This window comes from Macaca mulatta, chromosome 20 (assembly GCF_049350105.2).
Source record: "Macaca mulatta isolate MMU2019108-1 chromosome 20, T2T-MMU8v2.0, whole genome shotgun sequence".
Lineage (NCBI taxonomy): Eukaryota > Metazoa > Chordata > Mammalia > Primates > Cercopithecidae > Macaca > Macaca mulatta.
In genome coordinates, this window is record NC_133425.1 from 65,383,437 (window position 1) to 65,396,863 (window position 13,427).

At 46.6% G+C, this 13,427-nt stretch overlaps 1 protein-coding gene across 10 annotated transcripts in view; it reads left to right on the top strand.

Annotated features, from left to right (window-relative positions):
• Window positions 1-13,427, top strand: part of WWP2 (WW domain containing E3 ubiquitin protein ligase 2) — a 184,180-nt gene continuing 170,753 nt past the window's right edge. For 5 of the 10 annotated variants that reach the window (XR_013410879.1, XM_077983736.1, XM_077983734.1 and 2 more), the window contains exon 1: window positions 10-78. The gene's annotated coding sequence lies outside the window, so the exon portion shown is untranslated. 10 annotated transcript variants of the gene reach the window in all.

Here is a 13,427-nt window from a genome sequence, read left to right on the forward strand (position 1 = left end):
ACGTGACCCGGCCCGAGTGCGGGCGGTGGAAGGCGGAAGTAGGAGAGGAGTTGGGCGCCGCTTCTGTGGCCACGGCAGGTAGCTAGCGCCGGCGCGGGGGGCGCGGCGGGCTGACTGCCTGCGCGGGGCGGGCCGGGGGCGGCGGGCGGCGCGGGGTGGGCCGGGGGCGGCGCGGCCCGGGCGCCGGGGGGCGGCGGCTTCCTGTGGGAGGGGCCTGGCGCGGCGGTTCCGGCCTCCGAGGAGGGGTGTCCCGGCTCCCGCCCGAGCGGGGTGGGCGCGCCGCGGCCCGCGCGGGGGCTGCTCCCAGATGGTCGCCCGGGCAGCCAAGGGTGCAGCTGGAGCGAGTCCTCCCGGAAGGGGAGAGGAGCTTAGGTGCCCAGGCATGGAGAGGAGCGATCTTTGTGGAGGGATCGGGACCAGGGGAAGGGGCGACTTGGAACTGAGCTGGAAGTGGGTACCTGAGAATGGGTTTATGGTGTGGAGCCAGAGGGAAGAAGATGCTGCCTGGACCCCCTCTGAGAGTTTCTCCCTTCCTTACTCTTTGGAAATGATTGTTGCCAAGACTTTGATGACGGTCCCATTCAGTTTTTAAACTTCAGGAGGGATCACAGAATCCTGGTCGCTTGCTTTCCTCGCGCCCACTTAGTCCTGCGTGGGTAGGGTTTCCACTTCTTGGGAGCCTAGCCCTTCGGCTCATTTTTCTTTGAGATTTTCCCTGAACAGGCCATCATCGAGGCTTTAAAAAACAAAAAAAGAAAATAAATTAAAAAAAGAAGTGTGCGCACTTTGCTCTGCCCATAACATGGCTTTTAGCTTACACTGTTGACCTAGCCCAGCGTTACCTCAGCAACATAGTGACTGCTGAAATCTTGGACAGAGGAGTGTCTACCTAGACTGCTTTATGACTTTTCCTCTTTCTTCCGTTTAAATTATTCAGTTTCCCTTAGCGTGTGACTGCTTATCTTGATGAACTGTAACTAGGTAGGGTGACTGAGAGGTCTGTGTTATGTTCCTTAGAACTGTGACCTGGATCATGATTTTGAGATTAAATACTTGTGTTAAAGCCTGTTCATCCTCCTGTTTCTCATGTTTACTAAAATTTGCAGAAGCGAAGGGAGTTTCATGAGTGCAGTGTAACTGGAACAAATGTTCAAACTGGACATTCACAGCAGCCAGCGTCGTTTTGGGTTACAAGTAGGAAAAAGTACTTTCCTAATGTATTATGAGTTCAAGTTTTTGGAGTTATTTGACAAACATTTAAAAATTAGTTTTTGTAGCAGCTTCTATGAGTGAGGTTGGGAAGGTGTTATTCTCATTTCACAAGGAACAAACAGACTTAAGAGAGACGATTTGATTTTTTAAAACAATTTATTGGTGTTTCTTGTTTGCTGGCCTCTTTTCTTCCTGCTAGATTGCAAATCCTTCAAGGGCAGGTTTCATATTTTCTTTGGCTCCTAGCCTAGTGCCTGGTATGTTGTGGGCACTTGATAAATATTTGGTGAATAAATGCATTTCTAAAAGTCACACTGGCATAAGTGGTGATAAGGGGTTTGAACCCAAGTCTTCTACTCTTTCTCTTGTCAGACAAGCTTGTGATTATCTGTGTTACTGGTCCATATGAAAATAGGCTCGAGAGAAAGACTTGGATTGGCTTCTCAGTCTCTTTCACTTCATGATTACTTTCGCATTTGCAAAGAGCATATACCAACATCTCACTTAACCTTCCCTGTGAAATTGGGGTGGTCAGTATTGTCCCTGTATCACAGATGAAGAGACTGAGGCTTAGTGAAGTCTTTACTTTAGATCCCAGAGCTAGTAAATGAGTAGGCACTCAAGCCCAGGCCCTTAATCCTTAGACCCATTCTTTTTCATTTATTGACACAATGGAAAAATTTATTTTTATTTTATTTTGAGACAGGGTCTCACTCTGTTGCCCAGGCTGGAGTGCAGTGGCACGATCACTGCTCACTGTAACCTTGACCTGCCCGGGCTCGGGTGATCCTCCCATGTCAGCCTCCCAAACAGCTGGGACAACAGGTGGGTGCCACCTCGCCTGGCTAATTTTTGTAGAGACAAAGGTTTTGCTATGTTGCCCAGGCTGTTTTCAAACTCCTGGGCTCAAGCAGTCTTCCCACCTCGGCCTCTCAAAGTGTTGCAATTACAGACGTAAGCCACCATGCCCAACTGAAAGTTTTACATAATTTTTCAGGAATAAAAAGTGTGACATTTTAAGGAAAAAGATCACACAGAAAAAGTTGTGAATGTAGAATGTGAGTAAATGAAGTTTAGAAAATGCTGTACTCTACCATAGCTTCCTCTTCCTGGGAAAACATTCTTTCTTTCAATGAATATTTATAAGTACCCCCTCTGTCTTTGCTAAGCATTGTTGTACAATTCAGTATGGTGTACACTAGCCACATGGGGCTGTTGAGCACAGCAGCTATGCTGTGAGCATAAAATACATTCTGGATTTTGAAGACTTAGCATGAAGAAAAAGTAAAATGTCTCACTGATACCTTTTATGTTGTAGTAAATGATCATATAATATGTGTAAACATGTATGGTAACATTTTGGATTTATCGGGTTAAGTACAACATAATTATAAATAGTTGGTTGGACATGGTGGCTCATGCCTATAATTCCAGCACTTCGGGAGGCCAAGGTGGATGGATTTCTTGAGCCCAGGAACTTGGGACAAGCCTGGGCAACATGGCGAAACCCTGTCTCTACAAAAAATACAAAAATTAGCCAGGTGCAGTGGCGCCCGCCTGGCTACTCAGGAGGCTGAGGTGGGAGGATCACCCAAGCCTGGGGAGGTGGAGGCTGCAGTGAGTTGTGATCGTGCCACTCACTGTACTCTAGCCTAGGTGACAGAGTGAGACCCTGTCTCAAAAAAAGAAAAAGAAAAAAAGTTTCACCTTTTTGTCTTTTTTTCCCCCACTTAACCTTGACTTGACACCAGCACTTTTTTCTTTTTCAAATGTGTTTCCTAGAAAAATAAAAAATTATAAATGTGGCTTGCACTTGTGGCTCCCATCTTATTTCTATTGGACAAACCTGTTCTGAATGCCAGGCATATAGCAGTACAAGAAAGGCAAGGATCCCCACCCTTGCGGATCTTCAATTTCATTAGAGAAGGCCACATTGATAACTAAGTAGAATATGTATTACGTTGTAATAAAGCAGGGAAGAGGGATGTAGGTTGCAGTTTAAATAGGATCCTGGCCAGGTGCGGTGGCTCATGTCTGTCATCCCAGCACTTTTGGAGGCTGAGGCGGGCGGATCACTTGAGGTCAGGATTTCAAGACCAGCCTCAACAACATGGTGAAACCCCATCCCTACCCAAAATACAAAAATTAGCTGGGCTTGATGGCACATGCCTGTAATTCCAGCTACTCGGGAGGCTGAGGCACGAGAATTGCTTGAACTCGGGAGGTGGAGGTTGCAGTGAACCAAGATCGCGCCACTGCACTCCAGGCTGGGTGACAAAGTGAGACTCTGTCTTGCTTTTGTAGAGATGGGGAGTGGAGGGGAGGGGGTCTCACTGTTGCCCAGGCTGGTCTTCAACACTTGGCCTCAAGCCATCCTCCTGCCTTGGCCTCCCAAAGTGCTGAGATTACAGGCGTGAACCATTGCACCTGGCTCAGTCTCTTAACTCTAAATACTATCCACATGCTAACAGCTGCCATATGTGTATGTCTAGCCTGGGCCTGTCTCCAGACTTCTAGATCCAATTGCCCACAATATCTTCATGTGGATTCCTATCAGGCATTTTATAATCAACATCAACAAAATTGAGCTCCAACCCTGCCCGTCATCTAGCCTTCCCCATCTCAGTGAATGACAACTCCATTCCTCCAGTTGTTCAAGCCAAAGCCCTTGGAGTCACCCTTGACTCGTCTCTTCCTCTCACACCCCACATCGAACTCAGCTCGTCCACAAAGCCTACTGGCTGTACTTCAGAGTACACGCTGGATGCATCTTTCCCCTGGATGATGGCAACAGCCTCCTAACTTGTCTCCCTCTTCCACCCTGGCTGGCCTTCACTTTCTCCACACAGGACCCGGGCAAGTCTGTTAAAAGGCAGGATGGATCCTGTCCACTCCACTGCCCAACTCAAACCCTCCAATTGTCCCAGCTTAACTGGAGTGAAAACCAATACCCTACAGTGGCCTGCAAGCCTTCCATGACCTGATCTCTCCTCCCACACCCACCACCATCCCGACCTCCTCTCTCCACTCCTGCTCACTCAATCCCCTCCAGCCACACTGGCCTCCTGACGGGTCCCAAAACCTGCCAGGGGTGCTCCTTCTTTGGGGCTTTCGAACTCTGCCTGGACCCCTTTGCCCCCATTCAGCCACACGTCCCCTTCCTTCCCTCACCTCCTCAGATCTTTACTCAGCCATCACCTTCAGAGAGAGGCTTTTCTAGAGATCCTCTATTTATTTTATTTTATTATTTTTGGAGTCTTGTTCTGTTGCCCAGGCTGGAGTGCAGTGGTACGATCTTGGCTCACTGCAACTTTCGCCTCCCAGGTTCAAGTGACTCTCTTGCCTCGGCCTCCCGAGTAGCTGGGATCACAGGCATCCACCACTATGTCCAACTAATTTTTGTATTTAGTAGAGATGGGGTTTCACCAGGTTGGCCAGGCTAGCCTCAAAATCCTGACCTCAAGTGATCTGCCTGCCTCGGCTTCCCAAAGTGCTGGAATAGTGTTTTTGTTTTTTTTTTTTAATCTTTTTGAAAACCACAAGCTAATGGGTTTCTTTTTTCTTAAGGAGGCTACTCTTCCAACTGTGCATCTTTGTAGCACCCCTGAAATCAATTTGAGTGCCAATTTCTGTAATTAGTCTGGCTTCCTGGGTTGGCATCCAGTTTAGAGGCCTCCAGGATGGATGGATAATGGGCTTTTTATGTTTAAAATATGTATTGGTTTTTTCAAACATGTATTGAATGCATGTTGTCAGGCATCCCACCATTTTATACATTTAACCTTGTTGAGGTGAAGTGACCCTCACGAGGTCAGGTAGCTAAGAAATGAAAGAGATAGCCATTTGAATCTTGGTCTTCAGAGTCCAGATCTGGTCCTTCTACCACTTACCATTAGTAAGATGCGTGGAATGGCTATAAGAACATAAACTCCCATTGGCATCAAATCAGTGAGTTGCTTTTGAGCGACTTTGAGTCCCTTAGGACTATTATGTGTCACAGGCAGAAAGGGAATTTATCAGGTAAAGAAAGGCAGATTTATTAAAGTATGAAAACACGTTGCAAGAAAGCAATGGGCAGCACAGCAGCGAAGGGACTGTCTGCAAAGAGGCAGGGGATGGAGGGAAGTTTTACAGGGTGGTGCTGGAGGGGACTATGTGGGGATCGATGTGTCTGAGGGCTGTTTGTGATTAATCATTTCTCAGAACAACTGTCCATGGTTTTCCCCCACCTGGGGCCCCTTCCTCTTTGCTGTTTACTTATCTTATTAGGACTCCACATTATAGACCCTGAAATTTCTTTTTTTTGTTTGTTTTGTTTTTGAGACAAGGTCTCATTCTGTCAACCAGGCTGAAGTACAGTGGCATGATCATGGCCCACTGCAGCCTCAACCTTTTGAGCTCAAGTGATCCTCCCATCTTAGCCTTCCAAGTAGCTGAGACTGTAGGTATGTGCCACCACGCCTAGCTAATTTTTAAATTTTTTGTAGAGATGGGGTCCCACTATGTTTCCCAGACTGGTCTTGACCTCCTGGGCTCAAGTGATCCTCCTGCCTCAGCCTCCCAAAGTGTTTGGGATTACTGGTGTGAGCCACCATACCTGGCTAGGGCTCTGGAATTTCTGAGAGATGGGAACAAAAGGGAAGATGTTTCCCCCTGGATGATGTGACAGGTTAGATTCTAACCAAAATCTTTTTAGGAGGTTGTGGTTCCCTGTTTTTCACCCCACCGCAGTTTATAGCAAATATTCAGTGATTTAAATCATTACTACTAATAATAACTATTAGGAAAATACCAGCCGGGCACGGTGGTTCACGCCTATAGTCCCAGTACTTTGGGAGGCCGAGGTGGGTGGATCACCTGAAGTCAGGAGTTTGAGACTAGCCTGGTCAACATGATGAAACCCTGTCTCTACTAAAAATACAAAAAATTAGCCAGGTGTGGTGGCAGACAGCTGTAATCCCAGTTACTTGGAAGCCTGAGGCAGGAGAATCGCTTGAACCCAGGAGGCAGAGGTTGCAGTGAGCCAAGATTGCATCACTGCCCTCCAGCCTGGGCAACGAGAGTGAAACTCCATCTCAAAAATAATTAAATAAATAAAAAAATAACAAGTACCAAGACATGGCAGTTCTGACCTAGGGGCCGTCCTCTTCCTCAAGTCACCTATGCCTTTTGCTTCTTGTTTTGTCTTCAGATCTGCCTTCCACTCGGCCTCTTTTATTCTTAGCTTATAATTCCACGGGGCTTCCAATAGTGTACCTCCCTGCTCCCTCCCGTTTTCTCTTTTTCCGTGCTTAGTCTTTGTAAGGATGTCATTTGGCAAAGTTGATTCTGTTTGATTGTTTTTCAATATGGGCCTTTGGAGAATGGAAGGTAGTAACTCAATGCTGGGCAGAGGAAGGAGGCCAAGAAAGAAGCATTAGTGTTGGAGTAGCATGAGCCTGTGAAGAAAATGAGAATCTTTTGGACAGAGCTTTTCCTTGTATATCTTTCAAGAAATGGGTACAGGCCGGGCACAGTGGCTCACACCTGTAATCCCAGCACTTTGGGAGGCTGAGGCGGATGGATCATGAGGGCAGGAGATCGAGACCATCCTGGCTAATGTGGTGAAACCCATCTCTACTAAAAATACTAAAAACTAGCCGGGCATGGTGGCGGGCGCCTGTAATCCTGCTACTTGGAAGGATGAGGCAAGAGAATCTCTTGAACCCAGGAGGTGGAGGTTTGCAGTGAGCCGAGATCACACCACTGCACTCCAGCCTGGGCGACAGAGCGGGACTCCATCTCAAAAAAAAAAAAAAAAAAAAAAAAAAAAAAGAAAGAAGCTCTGCCTGTTTCTACAAGAGCTGGTTAATTAGAAATAAAATCTTTGTGAACCCATGGATTATATTGAAAAAAATTTTTTTTAAATAAGAAATAAAATCTTGATACTAGTGAGTAATTTCTGCTTTTCCCTGGCTCCTTCTACACAGGTCTTTTCATCTCAAGATCAGTGTTCATTGGTTTCTTGACTCAAAGCTGGGTGAAGAATTTTAGGAATTGAGGTGCTTATAATGCCAGAGCCTAGAATTTCAGGACCGAGAAGGGGTTTCGTTTGGAGTTGATATTTGAAGAGCTCTTACTCTGTGTCCTCTGCTTTACCTGAACTCGTGTAGTCAGTACAATAATCTTAGAAAGTAAGTACTATTATTATTGGGTTCATTTCACAGATGAGAAAACTGAGATTTAGAGAGGGTAGGTATGATTTTGTGAAATATATATTTAGTCTTCCTCCCCTTTCCTGACCTATAACTCCTAAAATCCTTGAAATCTCCCAAGTGATCAGTGTCTTTTTTTTTTTTTTTTTGAGATAGAATCTTGATGTGTCACCCAGGCTAGAGTGCAGTAGCGTAATCTTGGCTCACTGCAGCCTCTGCCTCCCGGGTTGAAGCGATTCTCATGTCTCAGCCTCCCGAGTAGCTGGGGCTACAGGCACATGCCACCACACCCAGCTAATTTTTGTATTTTTAGTAGAGATGGGATTCCGCCATGTTGCCCAGGCTGGTCTCGAACTCCTGAGCTCAGGTAATCCACGCGCCTTGACCTCCCAAAGTGCTGGGATTACACGTGTGAGCCACTGCACCTGGCCAGTGTCTTTTTGTGTGCTAATAATTGACCTTTGGTTGGGGACTCCTGGATAGTCTCAGGATGAGGGGGCCGGTGGCCAGGGAAGCCAGCCTTGTGGTTAGAGTGTTGGAACTTTTAGTCCTACACCCAGCCTCTGGGACAGGGAGAGGAACTGAAGGTTGACTTGATCTCCAGTGGCCAGTGACTTAATTGATCATGCCTGCGTAATGAAACTTCCATAAAATCCCTGAAGGACTGGGTTTGGGGAGCTTCTGGATGGCTGAACACCTGGAAGTTCTCGGAGGATGGCGTCCCCAGGGAGGGCTTGGAGGCTCTGCACCCCTTTTCACATGCCTCACCCTAGCATCTCTTCATTTGTATCCTTCGTAATATCCTTTATAATAAATCAGTAAATACAAATAAAGTGCTTCCTCGAGTCCTGTGAGCCACTCTAGCAAATTTATCCATCCTAAGAACTTTGATTTATAGCGGGTCGGTCGGCAGCACTGGTAAAACAACCTGGAGCTTGCAATTGACATTGCAAGTCGGGGGCAGTCTTGGGGACTAAACTTGTGGGATCTGATGCTACTTCCAGGTGGATAGTGTAGGAACTGAATTGGAGGACACCAGCTGGTGTCTGCCAGCTGCAGAATTGATTGCTTGCTTGGCGTATGGGGCTTCCGCACATCTGGTGTCAGAAGTATGCTGTGGGGCTGGGCGTGGTGGCTCGTGCCTTGTAATCCCAGCACTTTGGGAGGCAGAGGTAGGAGGATCTCTTGAGCCCAGGAGTTTTAGACCAACCCGGGCAGCATAGTGAGATCCTGTCTCTAAATATTTTTTGAAAAAATCAAAGGTAGTATTCTGTGTAGTGAGAGTATAGCAGGAAGAAACTGAGTTTGCTTTTTCCTCTCCATCCTCTCAGTAAGTAACTTGCTCAGGATCACTCAAAGGCAAATGAATGGTTCAGTTTATTAGCCTCCAGAAGATTGACAGGTGTTAAGTGCAGTGGTGCCATCTCCGCTCACTACAAGCTTCATTTCCCGAGTTCATGCCATTCTCATGCCTCAGCCTCCCGAGTAGCTGGGACTACAGGCACACACCACCATGCCCGGCTAATTTTTGTTCTATTTTTTAGTAGAGACAGGGTTTCAGCATGTTAGCCAGGATGGTCTCGATCTCCTGACCTCATGATCCGCCTGCCTCGGCCTCCCAAAGTGCTGGGATTACAGGCGTGAGCCACTGCGCCTGGCCCTGTCAAAAGTTCTTTAAGAATTACTATTATTTTTCTTTTTGAGATGAAATCTCGCTCTGTCCCCCAGGCTGGAGGGCGGTGGTGCTATCTCAGCTCACTGCAACCTCTGCCTCCCGGGTTCAAGCGATTCTCTTGCCTCAGCTCCTGAGTAGCTGGGATTACAGGTGCCTGCCACTATGCCTGACTAATTTTTGTATTTTTAGTAGAGATGGGGTTTCACCATGTTGGCCAGGCTGGTCTCGAAATCCTGACCTCGGGATCCACCCGCCTGGGCCTCCTCAAGTGCTGGGATTACAGGCGTGAGCCTCCGAGCCTGGAGGACTGTAGCTTTGTAGTAAGTTTTGAAATTGGAAAGTGTTAGTCTTCAAACTTTGTTCTTTTTCAAGATTGTTTTGGCATTCTGGGTTCCTTGCATTTCCTTACTTTAGGGTAAGCTTGTCAATTGCTGAAAAACAATTCGGTTTTTCTTTTTGTTTGTTTTTTGTATCTGGCTTTGTGGCCAAGGAGTTCCTCAATGGTTGTTGACATTTAGGTGTGAAGTACCCATGGGCTGATCTGCTCTCTGTGCTAGGACCAGTGCAAGTGCAGAAGGTGAGTTGGGTGGGGGAAATTGACCTCTTCAGTTTATAATGTAGACTTTCACTGTCTCCCTGGGTCAGTATGGTGCCTTATCCCTATTGTCAGCTGTGCCTGAGGTCTTGAGTTTGGTTTCGCCTATTGAGAAACTAAAAGTCTTTTTATTTATTTATTTATTTTTTTCCGAGACAGAGTCTCGCTCTTGTTGCCCAGGCTGAAGTGCAATGATGTGATCTTAGCTCACCACAACCTCTGTCTCCCGGGTTCAAGCTATTCTCCTGCCTTGGCCTATCCCAAGTAGCTGGGATTACAGGCATGCACCACCACGCCTGGCTAATTTTGTGTTTTTAGTAAAGACAGGGTTTCACCATATTGGTCAGGCTGGTCTCGAACTCCTGAACTCGGGTGATCCGCCCACCTTGGCCTCCCAAAGTGCTGGACTAAAAGTCTTTGCTTGGGATTAGGAAGGGGCAACTGCTTGGTTGAACTGGGTGGGGAGGGGACTCTGGGACTCTAATCGTTCCCAAGATAGGCTTTTGCGAGTCCTCCTGTTTTTAGCCTCACTTCTACCCTTACTTTCAGAGGTACCTGGTTACCACTGATGCAGGGCAGGTGAGCGCCAAAACTGGTGGGTTAGTCTGGCTAGGTTCTTGGCTTTGCCCTGGAAACAATTCAAGGACAAGCTGGTAGTAGAAGAAAACAGCTTTATTGAGGCAGCGGAGTTACAGCTCCGTGACTGCTCCTGCAGAGCAGGGCTACTCCATAGGCAGTGTGTCCTGAGTAGCAGCTCAGGGACAATTTTGCTGTTGTATTTATACCCAGTTTTAATTATATGCAAATTAAGGGGTGGGCTATTAGACATTTCTAGAAAAGTGGGGGTAACTTCTGGAGCATTACCATGGCATTGGCACACTGTCGTGGCACTGGTGGGTGTGTCTTTTGGGGAGGTGCTTTTGGTGCCTCTTCCCTGTTTCAGGCAGTCTTCAGTCTGGTGCTGAGCCGAGACCTGCCTCCTGCCTCAGCACCAATTATTGACGCTTCCTGGAATTCTTCATTGCCAGTCCACTTTCCTCCTGTTGACCTCTCTCGTGGGCAGCTAAGTTTCAGTTTCGACACACTGGAACCATTTTCCAAAATTTTGCTGCTATTTCTGTTGTTTTTTTTTCCCCTCTTTCTGTGGGTTTTCACCTTTTTGTATTGCTTTCCTGTCATTTTGGTGAAGTTTGAGAAGGGAACAGACATAAATGTATGTGTAATCTGCTGTGTGTATTGAGAGCTCCTAGAAGGCTAAGGGAAGAACTGGCCTCTGGGAAGACACAAGTGCTGCTACTACTTTGTTTCCTTAGCAACAGTCCTGATTCCTGATGGGGGAGCTCCTTCATTGTATTCTGTTCCTACTGATACACATTGCTCCTTTTTTTTTTTTTTTTGAGATGAGTCTCATGCTGTCGCTCAGGCTGGACTGCAGTGGCGCAATCTTGGCTCACTGCAACCTTTGCCTCCCAGTTTCAAGTGATTCTCCTGCCTCAGCCTCCCGAGTAGCTGGGATTACAGGCACCCACTACCACGCCCAGCTAATTTTTTTATTTTTAGTAAAGATTGGGTTTCACTGTGTTGGCCAGGGTGATCTCGAACTCCTGACCTCGTGTGATCCACCCACTTCGGCTTCCCAAAGCGCTAGGATTACAGGCATGAGCCACCACGCCTGGCCTCCTTTTTAAATTTATTTTTTATTTTTATTTATTTATTTTTTTAAACAGGGTCTTCCTCTGTTGCTCAGGCTGGAGTGCAGTGGAGTGATTATAGCTCACTGCAGCCTCGACCTCCTGGGTTCCGGTGATTTCCCACCTCAGCCTCCCGAGTAGCTGGAACTACAGGCACGCACCACCATGTCTGACTAATTTTTTGTAGAAATGGGGTTTCTCCGTGTTGCCTAGACTGGTCTCGAATTCCTGGGCTCAAGCAGTCTGCCCATAGCCTCCCAAAGTGCTGGGATTACAGGCATGAGCCACTATACCCGGCTGCCCCAGTTTTTCATTTGCACAATTTTCTATGCAAATTTTTTGCATCTTTTTAGTTCAGCCAAATTAGCTGAGGTCTAAAGTACTCCTTTTAGTGCAGTCACATTAGTTGAGGTTTCAACAAATTCATTAACACTAAACCAGTGGTCCTCAACTCAGCTTCATATTAGAATCACTTGGGGAATTTTTAAATAACACACCTGTCCCTGGCCTACCCCAGACCAATTAGATGGGAATCTCTGAGGGTGGGGTTTGGTGGTCAGTGTTGTTTTTTTTAATGCTCCCCAGATAATTCAGATGTCTAGGAAGGATGGAGAACCACTGCTCCAAGGCATCTGATCCTTCATTAAGGATAATTTAACCTAACTCTACACATTCAATTGCATCTGTTATCTTATTGTTATCCTCTCCATCTTACATTTCCTGCCAACATTGACCCCTTTCCTTCCTTATATTCCCCAGATATGCTGTCATCTCAACAGCATTTGCTTATACCTTTTATTTTTTTTTGAGACAGGGTCTTGCTCTGTCACCTATGCTGGAGTGCAGTGGCGTGATCATAGCTCACTGCAGCCTCGACCTCCCAGGCTCAAGCGATCCTCCCACCTCAGCCTCCCAAGTAACTGTGACTACAGGCATGTGCCACCATGACTAATTTTTGTGGTTTTTGTTGAGACGAGGTTTTGCCATATTCAGGCTGGTCTCGAACTCCTGGACTCAAGTGATCCACCTCCCTTGGCCTCCTAAGGTGCTGGGATTACGTGCGTGAGCCACCGCAGCTGGCCATCGTACCCTTTTATCTACCTGAATGTTCTGCAGATACTCTCAGTTTCTTCCTTCAGCTTCTTCAGATCTTTGCTCAGATGTCACCTTCGCAGTGAGACCTTCCTGTTCATGCCTTTTCAATTTCTATTTTGGCCAGGTGCCGTGGCTTACACCTATAATCCCATCACTTTGGGAGGCTAAGGCAGGAGGATTGCTTGAGCCCAGGAGTTCAAGACCAGCCTGGCCAACTTGGTAAAATCCTATCTCTACTAAAAATACCAAAATGAGCCGGACATGGTGGCATGTGCCTGTAACCCTAGCTACTCAGGAGGCTGAGGCATGAGAATCACTTGAATCCAGGAGGTGGAGGTTGCACTGAGCTGAGATCACGCCACAGCACTCCAGCCTGGGCGACAGAGCAAGACTTTGTCTCAAAAACAAAAAAACAAAAAAAAACGGTGAAAAGCATGCAAATTTATTTAATATAAATTTACATGACACGAGAGGCATTATAAGGAAATTAAGACCTGGAGAAACAGATGATGTTGTGTATTTATGTTTAGGTTTGATGAAGAGTGGACAATCGTGGAGAAATAGGATTGGACAAAAGGGGTATGATTGACTGGTAATACACTGGGGGAAATTTAACAAGTCCTATTTGTTCAGATTCTTTTCTGTGTCCTATTGTCTTCAGAGATAAGGATATTCCTTTCCTTGGGGTATAAGGAGGGCATCTCTCGAAGGAGGGTCATATGACCTGTTTCAGGGGAAGGTCAGAAAATCTTTCCTAGGCTTTAAGACCTGCTTTAGGGGAGAAGGGTGAGAGGAAGCTGAGAGCGACTTCCTGCTTTTCCTGTTTTCTTAAATGCCAAGGTGTCATGTTTTGGGGTAAGGTATCTTAAACCCCATCAGCCATGTCCTGTCTACTGATGAGCCCATCAAGGCATTCTTCTCTTCTATTACATATAAAATATGTGCATATATGATACATACATATG